We start from the raw sequence: 20,600 nt of genomic DNA on the forward strand, positions 1-20,600 counted from the left end.
GTTGAATAAATGGGGGAAGCGTAATGGGTTTTTCAGTGGTCAAAGAAATGGCCCAATGTTTTCCTTTTATTCTCCCTGATCTATACAGATGCTGCTGACTACCAGGAAAGTTTTTAGTGTTGATTGGACAATAAACGTGTGGCTGATGGACTATTCAACGGTTCAACCGTTTCTAAATAAATAAATTTGTGATTGGATCATTGCTCTTTCTAAATAAAAGTTCTGGGTTTGCTCTTTGATTCTAGGTTTGATGTCGTTGTTAGGTTTATTTCTTGATTTAAGAACATTGAAGAACAAGCTCTTATGTTCTTAGATCTCAATTAATTTTGTTTTTAATTTTTTTTATTTAATTTAAATTAATTTAAATGTCGATGTGGCATTTTTTAATGTCAAAATAGATTTTTTAATTATTATTTTAATGTGCTGTCAGCCACGTAAACTTTTTCTGTTAGTTGGGTGACGATAAGAACTTAAATATCACGCGTTAATTGGTTTAGAGAATAAAAGTGCTAAAATAAAAATGTAAAGACTAAAATGGAAAAAAGTCAAAATGTAAGGATTAAAAGTGCATTTACGCTTATAACATATTAGTTTTTCCTATTTTGAATACCTTTGGAATTTGGATTGCAATGCCAATGCAGAACTAATATTGCAATCCAAAATTGTGTTTGGCCAATTGTCACTCTCAAGTCTCAAATAGTCCTTGGATAGTATTAGTATACGTTCAAGTGAAGTGCACTTGGCTTTCATTTTCTGTTTATTCAAAATTAGTGTCAATTACTCAATTATGTTAAGTGTTGGCAAATTCAAAATCCTTTTTCTTTTTCTTTTTTAATTAAAAAAAGAAAGAAAAAAAAAAGGATTATTGAGAGTGACATAAATTAGGTAAGTATTTCCTAGCTAACCCTGACTATCTTTTGCAGTTCTAATACTAGGCGTTTGATTCGCCGTGATGTTACATTACATTGAAATATTACATTATTGTAATTTTACATTAATGTAATTTCAATACAAGAATATAATATTATATTGTTTAAAAAAGTGATGAGATTAAGGTGATGTAATATATTTTGTAATTTTAGATTATGGTAATGTTAGAAAAAATAAAATAAACCAAAAACATTAATATCACATCATCGTAATGCGCATCACATCAAGAACACATCATAGTGAACCAAACGCCCCTTATTGATTTCTCGTCATTTCACTTAACAACAAGAATAGTGAATCAAAAAAAATTATAAGTATTTCAGAATTGTTGAAACGACATGTTGTGATTAATATACAATAAAAGTAGTTAGTATGTGGTATGAACATGTGAATGTAAAGTTGCACAAATCTCAACTTCCTACATGGTAAGAGTCAGAATCTTATATATATAAAGACGCTACACTATTATTAGGGTTTTGATAGGTCTAGTTCAAGTGATCTTCCCACATGGAAAAATGAGAAGACTAAGAATATGGAATGAATTTCTCTTAAGACCAATTTGGTAGTTGATCTATTGCTAAAAGGTGCCTAGAATTTTTTGGATTAAAAGATACCACATGTGATTTGAGGATTTGTTTATTGTGTTAATTTGAGAGGTGTAATGGATGTACTGGGGTTTTGGACTAGTGAAAGTGTCAAGTTTGTGAGTTGAGGTTTAAAGTTTATTTTGGGGTGTAATAAATTTGTGTTAGGCTATTTTTGTAAGAAGATACCGAGTACATCTATCAGATTTGGTTGAACGTGTTTATAATCCATTTTTTTATAGTGAATTTTTGATATGATGACAATGCATCAAGTGAAAGAAAATGTAGGTATAGTAGTGTTAATAATTCTAAATAAATGAATGGAACTTTTTTTTTAGATAGTTATAATATGCGGCTAACTCCACCGCTCAAACCCTTTCTCCCATAAACCTCTAAGCGCTTTATGGATGAGAAGATAACAAATAAAGTATAAGACTCTTGGCAATAAATGGAACTTAAATGAAGGTTTTTTCTTTTCTTTTCCAATGACATTCGAATTGATGTGGATATTCTTTTGTGCTATGGCTTAAATATGCACTGCTCATCAATTTTTATGCGTGTTTTCATTTATGGTCCTCACACAATTTTTTGTTTCATTAGTCCTTAGTTATTTTTTTTTAATTTATTTTAAGTGGAGAGGGATATTTGAACACTAATATCTAGTTTAAAACATCAAGAAACGCTAATTGACCTAAAAGTCATTGACATTTCATTTTAGTCATTACTATTTTGAAGTGTATTTCATTGTTATCCTTGCCATCACCCTAAGTAATAGAAATTGATGACATGACTAAAAGGATAATTACATGTCATTTAATTACAATTAAAAAATGGCAATAATACTCTCACACAGTCACACTCGTTTTTTTTACATCCACTTTTCATGTTTTAAATGTTGACATTTCTGCAGTGTACATAATAGGATATTTTTCCTAATAAAAGACCATTTAATAATAATAAATAAATAAATAAAACTCAAAAAGAGTTTGCCTTTCATTTTCTTAACTTATTCAAAGTCTTCTCTTTGTGTGTGTGTGAGGGCCGGGGGGGCTTCCAAGTCTTGGTGAAGAACGCATAAAAACCAATTAGCTTGAGTCATAATTAAAAATAGTTAAAGATGTCCTATCCTCTTCTATATGTTACGTAAACCTTTTGCTTGACTATTTTCAATGGTGACATTTCCTTCTTCTTTTTCTTTTTTCCTGGAAATAATGGCATTGATTGTGTTGAACTTCCCTCGCAAGGTGATAGTAAGTCTTCTCCACGAAGAAACAACAGGGTTTTTCTTTTCTTATAGTAAACCAGCGTATTATTTCCAAATTCAAACAATATTGCTCTTGAACTAACTTGGTTAATTTATTAATATCATCTCTTCTTGTTCTAGATTCCTTTAATTATTTTCAATTTAAATTCACACAAAATGGACCAAATTGACCGAATGGACCGAAATGGACTAAATTAGACCGAAATGGATTGAATAGACCAAAGATAACCTAATTGAACCAAAGTGGGTGTTTATTATCTCTATCCCTTGAAGTTAATAAAAATGACATATGGTTATCTAAGTAAGAGTAGAATTAGACCTTCAACCTAGCTTTGAATACTACATTAGCATACGAATATAAATATAGTGGTAGAATATGATTTTTTTTTCCAAGTGAGTATAAACTAAAAATAAATAAATGGTGTCTCTACCCAAGTTGTCTGTATTACATGTATTTTCTATTATAAATTACATTTAGGTTCAAGAATGTGTAAAGTTATAGTAGTAAAAAGTGATGATTCTATCATGATTGGTAAGTTACAATTGGTTTTGAGAATGTGTAGAGACATAATGCATAATTGCATACATATATATATATATATATGTATCAAAAAAGAAAATGATGAAAAGAAAATGATAACATGACTGCTGATGTGACTCAACAGAAGTTTAGTAATAATAAACATTAAGTTTCAGCTTTTAGATATTATATAAATTTCCTTGACTCTATATATTATTATATTTATATATATTTTTATCTTGTGCTTTTTTGGATGTGACTTTTTGCTGATTGTTAATTGTTTATTTGCTAAAAGTGAGTTATATTATAGTTGTACCTAGAAAAAAGCTATATAAAAAAAAAAAAAAAAAAAAACAATAAAAGAAAAAACCCGATGGCAAACAGGCCCTATTCTCGAGCAGCACTGCCTTGGCCTTTTAGTTGAAAATTAACTCTTCAAAAAAAAAAAATGGGAAATGATCTTTAAGATGTATTATGTTTGGATCAAAGATACTGCACTGACCATATTGATTAGACTGCCCAAGATGACACCACTTTTCTGGATTGGGCTGGACTATCTGCTTTTTGTATTCGTTAACTTGATGTAGAATCTGAACTACTGCTAATCTTTTACTTAAAATGCTTTTGTTCAATCTCTATAGCCTTTCCAGCTGCTGTATCAAAATTTTGAAAAGTGCAGCTCTTGGAACAACCTTTCAAACGCACATTATATATTGAGAAAAACATTACAACATCCTTTAACAGTATGCAAATTGATTACATACAAATACCTCATTAAATCACAAGCATCAAAAGAACCACTTTGGTCTCACTTCTTCTTCCTTATCTGTCAACTCCCGATATTGGTACCATTCTGCTCCCACCTTGCCTACAGGTAGTGGAGGCCTAACAGAAACCTCTACCGGCTTGGGAACATGGACAGTTAAATGCAGTTCTCCGGCTTAGTCCTTTAAATTTAAATCTGAATCTGAATCGGATTGTCTAATTGATCTGCTGACTGGTTCAATAGAAATCCATCCTAGACCAGATATAGCCACATCACATGCAGGCCTGTCCAAGCCAAAAAAAATAAGAATTTTACGTTTACTGACTGAGGAATCAGAAGAAAATATCAGCATTTGTGGCTAGAGTGAAAACAAAAAAGCTCATCAGGGAATGTATATATATATATACACACGTAAAAGCTTTTTAAGATAACAACCAGAACTAAATACAAATGCAAACAAATGGCTCTAGCAACATAAATGCACTATGAAAATTCAACTACACCTTTCCACATCTTCATATGGTATATGCAATTGACGCTCACTTTCCAATCCTGTCCAGTCATCTGCTCTTTCTTTTCCAGTTGGAGGCATTAACAGAACCCCAAGTTCTTTCTACAAAAAAAGGTAAAGGCCACTTTATTCATACTGAATAGAGATACAAGAATAAAAAATCCCACAAAGCACAAATAAGAAGAAAACCAATGAACATATAGGAAGGTGAGAGAAACAAAGAAAGAAAAAGAGATTTCTTCTAACTTTTAGAATCATGCTAGGAATATAGATTCATGAACTCCACTTCAGACGAGATATAAATTTATTGCTGGTGTATAAATCATGCATGACTGTTTAGGCTTCAATATGAGATTTGCTAATGCAGCTTTATTTTTAATGACAAAAAATTCTTGTACAATTCAAATAACAAAAACAGTCTGCTGATACACATCTGTTGCTCTGCTATAAGAGTAAGTGTTCAAAATTATTATGCAGCTGCTTTACCAACAATCAGAAATAGGAAATATTGGAAAACGTGACATGAAATAAGCTATACATTTGATAAACAAACTACAATTTTTTACTCTCTTCTCCCACCTCCCCTTAGGGCCAAAACTTACTTTAAAAAATAAAACATTTTTTTAGTGAGTCATTTTGCAAGAAAAAGAAACAATTCACAGAAGAAAGCAGACAATTCACAAATACAACAATGAAACTGCAATTCCAGTGATCTGGCCAAACACAAGCACCAGCAAGTATTTGGTACTTTTTTGTTTTGTTAGTTATGTGAAAACAAACAATTGAATGGCTGCCTTGAGTAGCCGTTCTTTTACCTGCTTAGAGGAATTTCTAGATTTATGTACTTTTCACTAGCATTACAGATTTTTCTGATACACAGCCTGTGTACAGGGGATTCTGTTTTTGCTCTTTTGATGCAATGAGATTTCTTATTTTTTCCGATCAAAAAATAAACAATAAAACAATCGACACCCAGATTATTGCCACTAAAGAAACTTGGACCAAATGCAAGCACAATAAAAACTAGCTTCTTCATTACCTGGTAAAATTCATCTGCTTCATGTGTGGGTACCATATGAATCTGCAAAGCCTTTGGCCCATAGAATGTCAACCATGTTTCTGGGAGAACCTGAAAAAAAAAAAAAAATGAACCAAGAAAATTGTAGAACATCAAGTTTGACAACTTAAAATAAATGAAAGTGCAAGCCAAACCTTCAAAATATCAATTCTCACAAGGCCTCCCCACAATATTGAAAACCCATTTAAGTCACCAAATTGAACTTCGCTTGCTGTCCCATTATCAGAGGCTACCCGAGAATTCTGTCATAATAGAACAAAAAACTAAATTAATGGGGGATAAATGATTGTGCAGTATTCAAGGAAATACAGAGAAAACATACAGGAAAAGAGTGACCCCTAAGCTGGCTTGGGGGAGCAAGGACAGGTAGATCTTCTGATTGGACCACTGCAGCTTGCCTATGGTGGAGAGGTACTCCAGGTGTGTCAAATAATTTCTGCACAAGCCCAAAAATACCATTCGTGAAATATGAAATTAAAAAAAAAAAATTCAATATTTTCACAAACTAGATTCTCTGTTAATACCAAAAAAATAAAACTGCTTAGATAAGTAAACACAATTACGTATTGAATCATAATACAAATGCTAACAGCACACAGAGCATACAAATAGACATTTATTATAAATGGCTTACCCCTCCTCCTAGGAAAGCATTAATTTGAATTGGACCTAAGGTGGTTCCAGGAACAGCAGATTGAATGGGTTTGTACTTCTGCGCTGCTGCAGCAACTGGATCCTTTTGTCCTGTCATTTCTGAATCAGAATATAAAAGAGTTCAACAAAGAGGAAGAACTATTGTATTTAGAGAGTAAAAGCTTATTCCATAACATTAGCCAAGAGAAGAATGCAAAAAGAAATGGGATTCCAAAATGATTACTAGTCACCAGGGGCGGCTTGATGCATTTGGGGGCCTAAGGCAAAAATTGATCATCTTATTTTAAATGCAAAATTACTACTAATTAACATGAACTACGTAAAAAAAAAAAAAAAAAAAAAAATTTTATAGACATAAAAAATTTGACAAAATTTGTCATACTTGTTGATGATGTAGATTGATAGTAGTAAGTAAAAGAGTGGTGTTAGTAGTAGATTTAGATGAAAGCTAGTAAAAACTTGCTAACTAAACTCTTATTTTTTTTAGAAGTGCAACATTCACAATATTTTTTATAACAAATCCTAGGTTTTAAATTGCTTTTTGTTTTCTATTTGAAAATATCACTATAATTATTTTTTTGCCATCAATAACAGGCTGTAACAACCTGCTACTTAGCATTAGTTGTAAAAGTGTTGTGAAAAATATTGTAAACGTTGCATTTTTCTCTATTTTTTATTTGTTTTTCATTTGGTAAAAAAAATATTTTTTATTTATTGATAATAAATAACCTTATTGTTTAAAATTTGGGGGCCTTTTTTTTACTTGGGGCCTTAGGCGACCGCATTTCTTGCTCCATCATTCAGCCGGCCCTGCTAGTCACTACCTAGCCTGTAACAAAACACGGAAATCAGGTGTGCGTATACAGTTCCATCAGTGGAGCAGCTACCCTTTTTGTTAATAAGTATATAAGGGCGAAAATAACATTTTCTTTTTCAAGAGGTCGGGCCTTGGAGCAATGCAAGTGCCTTTTACCAAAAGCAACAGGTTGTACTTTTGAGTCCAAGAATCAAGACTCTCCAGAAAAATTGGGGGTAAGGCTACCTACCTAGTAATGATATCTCTACTAACCCTACCTGTTTGTTCTAATTTATCAGCTTTGCAACCACAAAATTCACACTTTCGCATTTACAACACCAGCTTTATATATTACAATTCTCACAAGTTTCAGTAGCATTCCTTGGTAAGTTGGAACTCAGAAGAGTGACACAATTGGGTAAGTGCTGTTAGTTAATGCTTCCAATTAAGAAACTTGAGTTCATTTGAATTTTTTATAAACCCACGATATTTGATGTTAATGACAATACATAGAAATTTTAAATTCACATATGGAGTAAAGCATTGATGAATAAAGATTTCCCAACATTAGCTGAGCCCTATAAAATTGGTAAATAAACAACCATAAGTGCAAAATCACTTATCTCAACCAGTAAAATGTTAATTTTGATTAATTACAGAACTACTAATGAGAGCTCTTAAAAGCCAAAATCCTAAGGACCAACAAATAAAAAGCAAAAAGAAGAAGCCACTAAATTTTGTCCTCCAGTTAAAAAGAAAAAACCAAAGGATGGGCTGGAAAAGAGTTACCTTTAATAATGCCACGAGATGTTCAAATAAACATTATCTTATTAAGAAAAGAAGATCCCTAATATATATATAGCAACTATTTCCAAGTATCAAGTATGACTTTTTTCTTTTCTTTTTTTGAAAAGTAAATAATTATTAAATTCAAGTATGGATATTTTTTAATTGGTATGTTACACATTAATTCAACAGGTTGTAAAACCAAATCTAAACCTCCGGTTCCACCCCATACTTATTGGGGAGGAGGTCCAAATTGAGCTATAGTAAATCAATAGAAGAATATATAAAATTCATTTTTGATTAGCTGACTTGCTACTAGTTACTAGCTTCTCAGCCTCTCATTTTGTCCTAAATTTATAAATAATTCATAGAAAAACTAACAAACCTAATGTACAACTGAATCAATGGTGAAACAATGCTGAGATGAGATAAAAATTAGAAAATATATTTTCCATTTTCAAAGATATTCATCATTATGAGCAGAATTCAAACAAAAGGACCAATGTCCTGATAGTTCAGTAAGAACAGTTCACTTTTTGGTCCTACTCTGTGCATCAATTGGGAGCTTCAAATTTGGAAAGTTACTAACCAGAATGTAAACATCCCGCCCCTGCAACAAAAAATCAACTCAAGAAATTAAGTTGAGAAAAAAAAAAGAAACTAATAGATATCTAAAAATTGCTTCAAGCAGCTGTTAAGTATAAGCCATATTCATACTGATGAAAATGACATATTATATCATGAGCAAGGAATCAACTCCATAAAGACAACATATGACATATCAAAAAAAAATTTAAAAAGGGTTTCTACAATAGTTCAATTTATTATATGTATACAACATTGACTTCTGTGTGTCTGGTTCACTGAACTATAAGCCGTACCCATACTCCAATGACCCCATTTTAAATTGTAAGCCATAGGTTTGAGTATTTTTTTGTGCTATCACTTGCTTAATTATTCTCCCAATGGATGGGGAGTATAAGGGTATTTCACTGTGAGATTTGCAGCTGTTTGAACCTAAATAATGGCATTGCATAGTGTAAGTGAGAGTGAGAGGACATCTGATGTAGAACACAATTTACTATTCAATTGTTGTAATTTATTATTTTTGGTATTTTTATATAAAAAAACGTTATTTTAGGTTTAGGTGATTTATTTCCTTGTTTTTAGGTGCATTTAATACTTTTTAGGTCAAATTTGATTCTTGTTATGGTTAGGTATCAATTAGGAGTTATTTTAGATTATATTTTCTTGTCTGTCAAGTTTTAAGGAGCCCTTAAATAGGCCCCTAAGTCTGTAAACGTTTTTCATAGTTTATTATTAATAAAAATTCAGACTTGTGTCTATTGTATTCTCTGTTGGATTCCAGACCTATCACCTTGTGGATTCAAGGAACCCTTTGTAAATTCGAGGTTTACTACCAAAAACTAACAGTTTAGTTTCTGTTCCATCAAGAGAGTATCGTGTGTACTTTTCTTCAGGCTTCCGCGACATCAACATCCAGGAAAGTCCATCTCCTTCACGTCTTTTCATTTTGACAATATGTGTAGAAAATAGATTTTCACTCACAGGAGGGGAATTTTTTCTACCTCATCTCTGGAGGATTTCCTCCATCTTGTTTCAGAAAGACACAGGTTCAATAGTCTACATCCTCTAATTAAGGCACCAGATAAACCATACATCTGGAGACACGTCTAAGTCAGATGTTCATACCCAAGTCCCAAGAAAAAGAGCCTCCCACCCATAATGGAGATCAATGTTACTGATTTGGAATTTGGAGATATTTCCTGAAAATTAGTTACATCTTTCATATTCACTCAAAAACCATGAATGAAGATCAGTATATCATTTATTTCCAGCAACAACCACTTTCTTTCATTCAGTTATATCAGTAGCTTTAGGAAGCGAGTTGATTGAGTGAAAAACCTTTTTTTCCTTTTGAATTTCTGATGCGACTCCCACTATTCCAACCAAAGACTTTGAACTTGTCAGATGGACACTTAGAACGCTACAAAAATAAGCCAACTTATAAGCATGCAACTCCAAGCATGCTGCATATATTTTTGGGGTCATAAAAAATTACTAAAAAAATAAAAACTATACAAGAACCTTGAACTTTATTCAATCAGTCCTAATCCTAGCTGTGAGACTTGGGCTACATGAATCTTTATAAGGACTTCTTGTGAACTTAACTACTTAAGTAACAATGTAGCATAAAGATGTAAAAATAAAAAAAGGTTTGCAGAGAGAATCAATGTTGTTTGGGGGATGGGGAGAAAAGAAAAGAAAATAGAAGATTTCAAACTTACTTAAGCTTCTTCTTTGTAGTGGCCTCTACTACCCAATCAACAGCACAATTAAATTCAGTCCCTTTTGGTAGGAGATCAACCTAAAAGTGAAAAGTATGATTGTTATCTAAATCAGTTTATAGTAAAATCTATGCATCAATATGACAATATTCAATACCAATGTGCAGATTATTTACCTTTGTTACAACTAATATTATTGGATTCGCACCGGCCAGTTTACCCACACGAGCCAAAAAGCTGCCATTGAAGTCAACAATATCAACCTAAAAGTGATTAACAAAAAGAATTAGAGAAATCTTCCTATTATACGCTTAACGAATTTATGTCATATGAGATCACCAAAACAAATTGTATATATAATCATTGCGGAAAATTGTGAGCTATTGTTATTGATGGTGGATAGTATTCACGTCTTTGAGTCATTTGTACCGTACGAGACAATCTTTCTGATAAATTTTCATTTTTATGCATTAGTAAAATATGAAACCATGACCCCTTCCTACCCCAGTCCAACCACTTTATCACCTGAGCCAATGTCTCTAGGCTATCTTTTTGTCAGAGGGTTACACCCTTTGTCCAATATGATTTACTATGATGTAAGATCTACTTGTTATCTGAAGTTGAAAATTTTACACTACAAGTGAGACATGAAAGGTTTCTTTGCCATTCTCAGGTATTCATTGAACCACGTACAGTTTGGGAAACAGACAATATTAATGTCATTGACACAAAATGAAATATATTCACTTTTAGGAACAATATATCAGAAAGGCAAAAGAAAGAAGATATTCTCATGGGTCCACATACATGCTGAGATGCCTCAATTGCTAAAGGAGTGCCTAGGTAGTATTAAGCTTGACGTTCACTTAGCAAATTAGCATTCTGTGTGCGCACCAAAGTTCATCTCAAAGTGATTGATTGAAGTTCTCGGGTGATGAGAACAATAACAATTAACAAATAAGGGAATGGAGCCTTCCAGTTACATGTGCCGTCAACACGTAGAACCCTCCCTACCCCCCACTTTTTTCTCCTTCCTCCTACTTCCTCTCACTTTCTTGTTCTATTTTTAACACACACAAACAAACCATGTTGAATTAAAAGAATTTACATAGGTGGTCATTATGACAACAATATTCTCCATAAAAATAAAACCGCTGCCAACCTACAAAGGAAAACACAAAATAAAAGGAAAAGGTTTTAAGAAAATTATTTTTGCTTCTACAAAAGCAAATGCCTATATTCATTAAAAACTTGCAAGCCTAGGAAAATTAGCATTCATGTAATAAGCCAGCTAACCACAATTCAGCAGTTTAATGACAGGAATTCAAATTCTCCACAGATAAAGCAATACCAAAACTAGGGCACCACTACATATATTAATCATTTTCTAGGGGTTTCAAGATAATGCATTAACTTCATATCAAAAAGAAAGTCAGACAGCCCGCACTAACGAGTTTAACAATCAAGGCCTTCTCATAGCGTAAGTGAGACAGCTTCTCCCTAAGCTGCTCAGCTGTCACAAACTGCTTCCCACCAGAATAACCTCCATTTCAATTAACTGCAGTTATCATATGCCCATGAGACAATAGCCGGCACCGTCCACATAGAATGGTTCTAAGCTGGTGGTGCTTCTTCTTCTGCACAATCACATACATTCTGTAAGAACTCTCTTATAACTCTCAACTCCAAATATTCAAAAACCAATTAATGCAATTTGATAAACTCAATTAACCAAAAATGATGGGTGCAGAAATAATGCCCAGTGAACAAATCATTCTTTGAGACAGTAATTCATAACCAATCGTCAAAGTTAATTTCTAGTCTTTCTAAGCAAAAAGAAAAGCAAAATTTGAGCTTAACAATAACATCAACAAAAGGAAATTTTGCTTGAAAAATCAATGAGGGGGCTTATAATATTGCTTCAAGGTTCAAACTTTGATATCAAAGCAAAAGGCATTTAAAATTCAATTTTGCAATTTTTTTTTTAAATAATTCAATAGTTATAATGGGAGAGGGGATTTGAACCTTGGATGTCTTGGAAAACCAAGAGGTGCCAACAGGTTGAACTCTTTGGATAAATTAAATTTGAAAATTACTACAATTCAACGTTGTTTCAAACTTTGACTCGCCCACCACAGAAAAAGCTTTCAAATTAAATTTTTTTCAACTACGCATTACAGTATAATCACAAAAACACTTACTCAAGCTCTTAAAAAGCACTGACAAAAACAATTCGTACCAATTCGTAGGTCTCGATGTCCATGTAACCCGGAGCATCCGAATCCGAAGTCTGCAACGGAGCCCCACACCCGTAACAAGTAGCCACTGCCATTGAAACCTTCAAGACCTTCTCTTTCTTCATCATCATCCAGGGGCAGAGCCACATAGTGGCTTTGGGGGGGGGGGGGGGGGGGGCGCCCGGCCCCTGCAAAATTTTTTTTTTCCCATTAGAGTAGGTAGAAAAAAAAAAAAAAATTGGCCCCCAATATCGGACAACCGGCCCTCTTGGCCCACTCTCAACTATTTTCCCAAACCCAGCTCAAATATTCTCCCAAGCCCGGCCTTAGTTTTAGGCCTTATCACCTTATGTACTTTAAATAAAACAAGCTGATCCACTCAAGTCCAAACACAAAAAACAAAACTTCACTTTCTCTTCATCTCAAAAAATCCACCCATTGACCCACGGAATCCCTTTCTTTACTTCTTATTCTTTTGTTTTGTCTTCTTTGATACACTTTCATTTCCACTGGTACCGTTGCCTACCTACCAGCCCCCAAAACTCCAATCCTCTGTACTCACAGTTCGGAAAAAAAAAAAAAAAAAAAAATCATGACCAATTTTTTATTTCTTCATCAGCTTTAGTTTTAGAACTTGGTGATTGGTGAGTTTTCTTCTCTCTCTTAAGCATTAGACATTCATCTCTTTTTAGTATCTTTTTTTTATTTTCTCAACTATCTACACCTAAATATTTACATGCTCTTTATATTTTCATAGATTTTTAGAGAAATACATGATTGAAGGCATGGGGAGATTGTTTGTGATGAGTCTTGAAGGGAAGATCTAAAGTTAGAGGTAGTCAGGCAGAGGCAGTAGGCATTGCCACACGGGTGACCCATCTTTGCACTTTGTGAAGACAAAGTTTCTAAGGTAAAATTGTTTTGATTTATTACATATTTTTGATTAGTTAGATATCATATGGCTGTGGATGTGGTTGTGGGTGTTGTTAAATTGTTTGGTTTATGTTGTGTACCAATACTTGTGTGTTTAATTTTTGTTTTTTGTTTAAGGGCTTATTATTAATTAAAGTCGTATTAAAAATGGATTGTATGTTTAAATTATAGTGGAAATTTTGTTTTTTCTTGAGTGTGAATAACATCCATATAACTAAGTAAAAATTTCTAATTAAAATTTTATTTTTTAAACTTCTTTTCAAGTTAATTTTTGAGTCATATTCTTAAAGCTAAAAGAACTATGATCAAACGAAAAATAATTGATGCATTCTTTAAGAAAATAGATGTTAGCAATTCAAAAATTAGGACACTTGTGGCTGTAGAAACAAATGTTGATACTTCAATGCCTGATGAACACTCTGACACCTTCAAATGTTCAAGAATTCAATCTGAAGAGATAAATCGTGATTCAGGATTACATAAACAAATATGTAAATTCCCTATCAACAAACAAGATGAAATCCAACGAGCTTATCTCAAAGAAGGTCCATATCAACCTAAAAATATAGACTATCCATACAACGATGATACTCATCATCGTCTATTTCAACCTTCATGGTTCGAATCGGCCCCCCCATGTAAAAATTCCTGGCTATACCCCTGTCATCATCTTCTTCTTCTTGGTCTCAGCTTTCTTTTCGGTCATGGCCTCAAGGAACAACTGGTGTTCAAGGAATTACTCGGATTTAAGGGTTTATAAAGCTTGTGGTGTTCGTTGTGGAAGATGACAGACACTTTAGTTCAAAGCGAGCCAGATAAGTCACGAGTTTAGTGTGTACTGTGTACTAGTCATAAAATGAATGGTCTAATTATGGTTTTACATAGAGTTACACAATCTCATACACAGTACACACACTTAAGCAAAAACATGATTTCAGATATGTGAGATGGTCATGGATTGGGTATGAGTTGGGTATGCCCAAATCTAACTCGATAATTTTATTCATGAAAACCCGATTCTCTTACCCGATTAGTCAAGTTTCTGTCATTATTTTCTATAATGTTGGGACCTCAATTTAAATGTTAAATTTAATGAGTATAAAATTGCTGCTGCATATATGAGTGACAATATTTCAAAAATGATTTAAAGAAAAATGGACTGAACTCATGTACACAGGTGATGAAAAATCACCAACAAAAAGTAAAGTGTACCAAATCCAGGACAAAAATGTGTGGGCCCCGCCCATTAGAAGTAAATACAATTTCATAAGATAAAAGCTAAAACTAAGCCACAAAAGTAATAAGTAGATGCAATTTGAGAAGATAAAGGCAATAGTTTAAACAAGAATGAGAGAGAGATGTTATGGAAGAGGATCATTGAGACTTAGTATGGGAGATGTTAGGCTAGAGTATTATTTCTATTTTCTAAAAAAAAAAAAAAAAAAAAAAAAAAAAAAAAAAAAAAAATTGCGTTTCAGTCAAACGCGTTTCAGTCAAACTTCACAGGACTTTAATTCACAATGAATTTATTCAAAAGGTCCTCAACGTTTTATGCATTAAAGGAAAATTAACAAATAAAAATACCTTCTCCCATGACACATTAAGTCTGTGTCACATATTTTTATTGGTTCTACTTACATACATACATATATACCAAAGAAGACATGCACAAGTAACGCAATGGTCGAGAGAGACTAAGATGATTTTTAGCTAGTAGCAGCCTACATCTCCAACTGCCTACACACGCTACGCATGGTTGGGCGAGATTGAGGATTGGCACGTAAACATAAAAGTGCTAAATTTTGCATAAGAGCTAATTCATTGGCAATCTTTAGACTTTTGGGAGGTGAGAGACGATCATCTAACACATCTTTTGGGGGAGGCTTGTACTAGTTGAGGAATTTAGATTAGTAATGAGTTCGCCTGGATGCTTTCCCATTAGAACTTCAAGTACCAAAACACCAAAACTATAAACGTCACTTTTTTTAGTTACTGTCATTGTGTAAGCTAGCTCTGCAAAAAATCAAACATGGTGTAAAAAATATGGAGATTGTAGTTCTATGTAATTATAAATTTAGTTCTTGGTAAATAAATAAATCTTTAGCTAAATGGTTGTTTAATACCTATTAAATATATGAGGCATCCCTCGCTTAAAATTTTCCCAAAAAAAGGAGCCATCAATTAGGATGTAACTTTAATCACTCCATAAAGAGCAATTATAGTCATGTGCTCCTTATTATACACTCATAATATACGGCTAAATGGTGGAGCAAGAGATGCGTTTGTCTAAGGCCCCAAGTAAAAAAAAATGGCCCCCAAATTTTAACCAATAGGGTTAATTATAATCAATAAATAAAATAATATTTTTTTACTAGATGAAAAACAAATAAAAAATAGAGAAAAATGCAACGTTCACAATATTTTTCACAACATTTTTATAACAAATGCTAAGTAGCACTGTAGCCTGTTATTGATGGCAAAAAAATAATTATAGTAATATTTTCAAATAAAAAACAAAAAGCAACTTAAAACCTAGGATTTGTTGTAAAAAAATATTGTGAATGTTGCACTTCTAAAAAAAAAAAAAAGAATAATAATAAGAGTTTAGTTAGCAAACTTTTACTAGTTCATATCTAAGTCTACCATTAACACCACTCTTTTACTTACCACTATCAATCTACCACATCAACAAGTATGAAAAATTTTGTCAAATTTTTTCTGTCTATAAAATTTCTAAAAAAAGAAAAAATTCTACGTAGTTCAAGTTAATTAGAAGTAATTTTACAACTAAAATAAAATAATCAATTTTTGCTTTAGGCTCCCAAATGCATTAAGCCGCCCCTGATAATATACACACTACCACATGACTGAAAATTATGTTTTTAAAACATGATTTCACATCCTTAAAAATTGTGTTTTAATTGATTTCAAATGTATAGGGAGCATGCAATGAGATTTTTTGTTCCATAAATATAAAACAAACAATAAGGTGCATGTAATGGACATAAATTAAAGTTCTAAAATAAGCATGTCAAATTCAAGCAAAAAACCATCGAGAAAAAGCTTTGAAGCTTACCTGGGGCAAGATAACCATAAGTGCCTACAATTGTTGTCCAATTAGAAGAATCAGGCTTCAAGAACCTTGCAATGCCAAAATCCGAGACATGGGCTTCAAGGTCTGAGCTCAACAATATATTCTTGCTCGAGATGTCACAATGAATTATAGGTGGAACACAATCATGATGCATATAAGATAAAGCATAGGCTACACTTTTAACTACTCGTATCCTAGTTGGCCAGTTTAGCTCTGTTGCTCCTTCGTTGCATAGCATATTCACTAAGCTTCCTCTTTCCATGAACTCATAGACCAAAAATGAGTGCACTTCTTGGAAACAAAACCCCAAAAGCTTCACAATATGCCGGTGTCTTATTTCTGTTAAAGCTGCCACCTCACTAGTAAAAAATTTTATAATTTCACTCTCTGTGCCTTCGGCCATGGACCTCAGCTTCTTCACTGCAAACACTTGAGTGCCTGGGATCTCCACTTTATAAACTTTTGCAGTTCTCCCCACCCCAATACAGTACTTGTCATCAAAGCTTTCTGAAGCTTCTACAATGTCTTTATACACGGTCTTCCCATCAAAGTACCATATCGAGAATGGATTTATACTGTTTGATGTGCTTTCATCTTTCACCATATTTCTTGAGTGCTTCTTTTTGAGAAATAAAAAAATCTGGATAGACGTAATTGAGAGTGACAATGCACCAACAAAAGAAGCAACAAAGATTATTACGAGTTTTCTTTTCGTATTTCCGCCACCCTTCTTTTTAATTGAGGCATTGCATGGTCGCAAACCTTGGATTTCACCACATAGATCTTTGTTGTTACTGAAAGCCTCTGGCGTAGCTGACCGAAAGATTCTGCCCTCGGGAAGAGGACCCTGCAAATTGTTTTTTGACAGATTGATGCTTATCAAGCTCATCATGTTGCCTAGTGAAGTGGGAACTTTGAGGTTATTGTTGGAGAGATTCAAGTATTCCAAAACTAAAAAGCCTGCCAATCTTGGGCGGTATACCTCCCATCAGTGAATTGAAACTGAAATCGAGATCTTGTAAGGCTCGAAGATTACCAATTTGGTAGGGAATTGTCCCATTCAAGTAATTTTGGCTCAAAGATAAACTTTGCAGCTTCCAACAGTCCCCTATTTGATCTGGAATCGACCCACCAAGCATGTTTGTGGAAAGGTCAAGAGACTCCAAATTGAACAGTCCTCAAATTCCTGCCAGTACCTCACCAGAAAGCTTGTTGTCTTTCAAGATTAGCTTTATTAATTTGGATAACTTTCCAATTTCTGCTGGTATTTCACCAGACAATTGATTGGAAGAAAGGTCAAGGTATCCCATTTTGCCCAATTGAACAATCTCTTTGGGGATTTTACCACTTATCATATTCCCAATAAGTTTTAGCGCTGTCAAGTTTTGACATTCTCCCCAATTTGGTGAGAGTTTACCTCGCAACCTGTTGTAACTCAAATCAATATAAGTGAGCTTTGGGTACACTCCAAAATCCTGGTCTATATATCCTGTTAGTTGGTTATGTTCAAGCCGAACCCTACACAAAGTTCTGCAGTTTTTAAGACTAACTGGGATAGGACCATTGAAATTGTTAAAGGCTGCAGTAAAGTAGACAAGCTTTCCACCTTGACACACTTGTTGGGGTAATTGGCCAGTGAAGTTGTTCAAAGCTAGTTGTAGATTAACTAACGAAGAAAGGTTTCCTAGTTCTTCTGGTACAGAACCAGATACCTGTTAATCAACAGGAACAAATGTGTTAGTTTTAAAGTCCCAAAACTGACGGGGATTTTTCCTGAAAGCTCATTTAGGTTAAGGATAAGTGTGGTTAAGTGACTCAAATAACCTATGGATGGAGGGATTGGACCACAAAAGTAATTCCCATCGAGGAACAGTTGAACCAGGTCTTTCAAATTTCCTATTTCTTCAGGAATTCTGCCACCAAACTTGTTAATGGGGAGGTAAAAATATTTTAGACTAATGAGTCCGGTTTTAGACTTACCAGTTACATCAGGGAACAGACGGCTATCTAGTTTTCCTGTTATATTGTTTTGGGAAACATCAAGGTGATAAACCTTAGTGAGATTAGCAAGAGAAAGAGGTAATGAGCCATTGAGAGAATTTGTGGAAAGGTCAAGATATTGGAGTTTGGAAAGTGTGCCAATGTTTGTTGGTATGGGGCCTTTGAGATTGTTCACTGTGAGATCAAGGCGAAGAAGGTTTGGAAAGGAAGAAAAATCTAAGTTTTCGAGAGTACCTCTCAATCCCGTGTATGAAAGGTTTATTGCAGTTACGCTTCCTTCATTGTTGCATGCTATTCCGCGCCATTTGCATGGACTTGAAGCAGAGGAATTGGTGTGTGCTACCCATGACTTCAGAATTGGTTGGTCTGGGAGGCTTTCCTTCCATTTGAGTAGAGCCTCAATTTCTGTGTTTGATATTGGATTAGCCTTGCAGGAGGATAGCAAAACAAACCAGCATGCAACTAACAGTGCAAGTGAAACATGTTGTGACAGTTTTCCTTGGCTAGCCATCTGGGATCCTTCTTTCTATCGTTTTGGTAGGGGAACGTGGTAAAAATACCATTTTTAGTGCCATTAATAATTTTCAGTCTTATCATATATACATATTAAAAAGTCAGTTTTTTTTTTTTTTTTTTTTAAATTAATAATTTTTGGCTCCGCCGGAGGGGGTAGGGTGAATATTTTCAAGTCTTAAGAAAGAAAATTTTGGTCCTTGCTCAAGAACACATGAAAACCAATGAACTTTAAGTCATCATTAAAAATAGTAAAGATTGTCCAATCCTCTTCATTTCTATCTATCACTGCCTCACTGGTAATCATTTTACTGCTGAATTTAACTATTTTCAATGGTATCAGTTCTTTTGCTGGAATTTCAAAATTGATTGCGTTGAACGTCCACTGTAAGTTACTAATTAAGTCTTCCTCAACAAAGAAACAAAAGGGATTTTTCTATTGGATATCAACAAAAATTTCCAAATTCCAACGATATTGTTCTTGACCTAAAAGTCATTGGCATTTTATTTTAGTCATTACTAGTTTGAAGCGTATTTCATTGTTATCCTTGCCATCACCCTAAGTAACAGAAATTGATGACATGACTAAAAGGATATTTAAATGTCATTTAATTACAATTAAAAAATGGCAATAATACTCTCACACAGTCACACTCGTTCTTTTTACACCCACTTTTGATGTTTTAAATATTGACATTTCTGCAGTGTACGTAATATGATATTTTTCCTAATAAAAGACCATTTAATAATAAATAAATAAAACTCATAAAGAGTTTGCCTTTCATTGTCTTAACTTATTCAAAGTCTTCTCTTTGTGTGCGCGTGAGGGGGTTTTCCAAGTCTTGGTGAAGAACGCATAAAAACCAATTAGCTTGAGACATAATTAAAAATAGTTAATTAAAGATGTCCAATCCTCTTCTATCTATCACGTAAACCTTTTGCTTGACTATTTTCAATGGTGACATTTCCTTCTTCTTTTTCTTTTTTCCGGGAAATAATGGCATTGATTGCGTTGAACTTCCCTCGCAAGGTGATAGTAAGTCTTCTCCACAAAAAAACTAAAGGGTTTTTCTTTTCTTATAGTAAACCAGCGTATTATTTCCAAATTCCAACAATATTGCTCTTGAACTAACTTGGTTAATTTATTACTATCATCTTTTCCTGTTCTAGATTCTTTTATTTATTTTTAGTTTAAACTCATACGAAATGGACCAAATTGATCGAATGGACCGAAATGGACCAAATTAGACCGAATTGAATTGAATGGACCAAGAAGAACCTAATTGAACCGAAGCGGGTGTTTATTATCTCTATCTCTTGCAGATAATAAAAATGACATTTGGTTATCCAAGTAGGATCGGAATTAGACCCTTCAAGTTCAACCTAGCTTTGAATACTATATTAACATACGAATATGAATATAGTGGTAGAATATGATTTTTTTTTTTTCCAGGTGAATATATACTAAAAATAAATAATTGGTGTCTCTACCCAAGTTGTTTGTATTACATATATTTTCTATTATAAATTACATTTAGGTTCAAGAATGTGTAAAGTCATAGTAGTAAAAAGTGATGATCCTATCATGATTGGTAAGTTACAATTGGTTTTGAGAATGTGTAGA

General features: G+C 33.4%; 2 pseudogenes; both read right to left on the bottom strand.

Annotated features, from left to right (window-relative positions):
• Positions 1-3,991: 3,991 nt before the first annotated feature.
• On the bottom strand, positions 3,992-14,396 carry LOC115961114 (annotated as a pseudogene).
• Positions 14,397-15,074: 678 nt separating this feature from the next.
• On the bottom strand, positions 15,075-18,974 carry LOC115961115 (annotated as a pseudogene).
• Positions 18,975-20,600: the final 1,626 nt, after the last annotated feature.

The sequence above is a fragment of the Quercus lobata genome, chromosome 9 (assembly GCF_001633185.2).
Source record: "Quercus lobata isolate SW786 chromosome 9, ValleyOak3.0 Primary Assembly, whole genome shotgun sequence".
Classification (NCBI taxonomy): domain Eukaryota; kingdom Viridiplantae; phylum Streptophyta; class Magnoliopsida; order Fagales; family Fagaceae; genus Quercus; species Quercus lobata.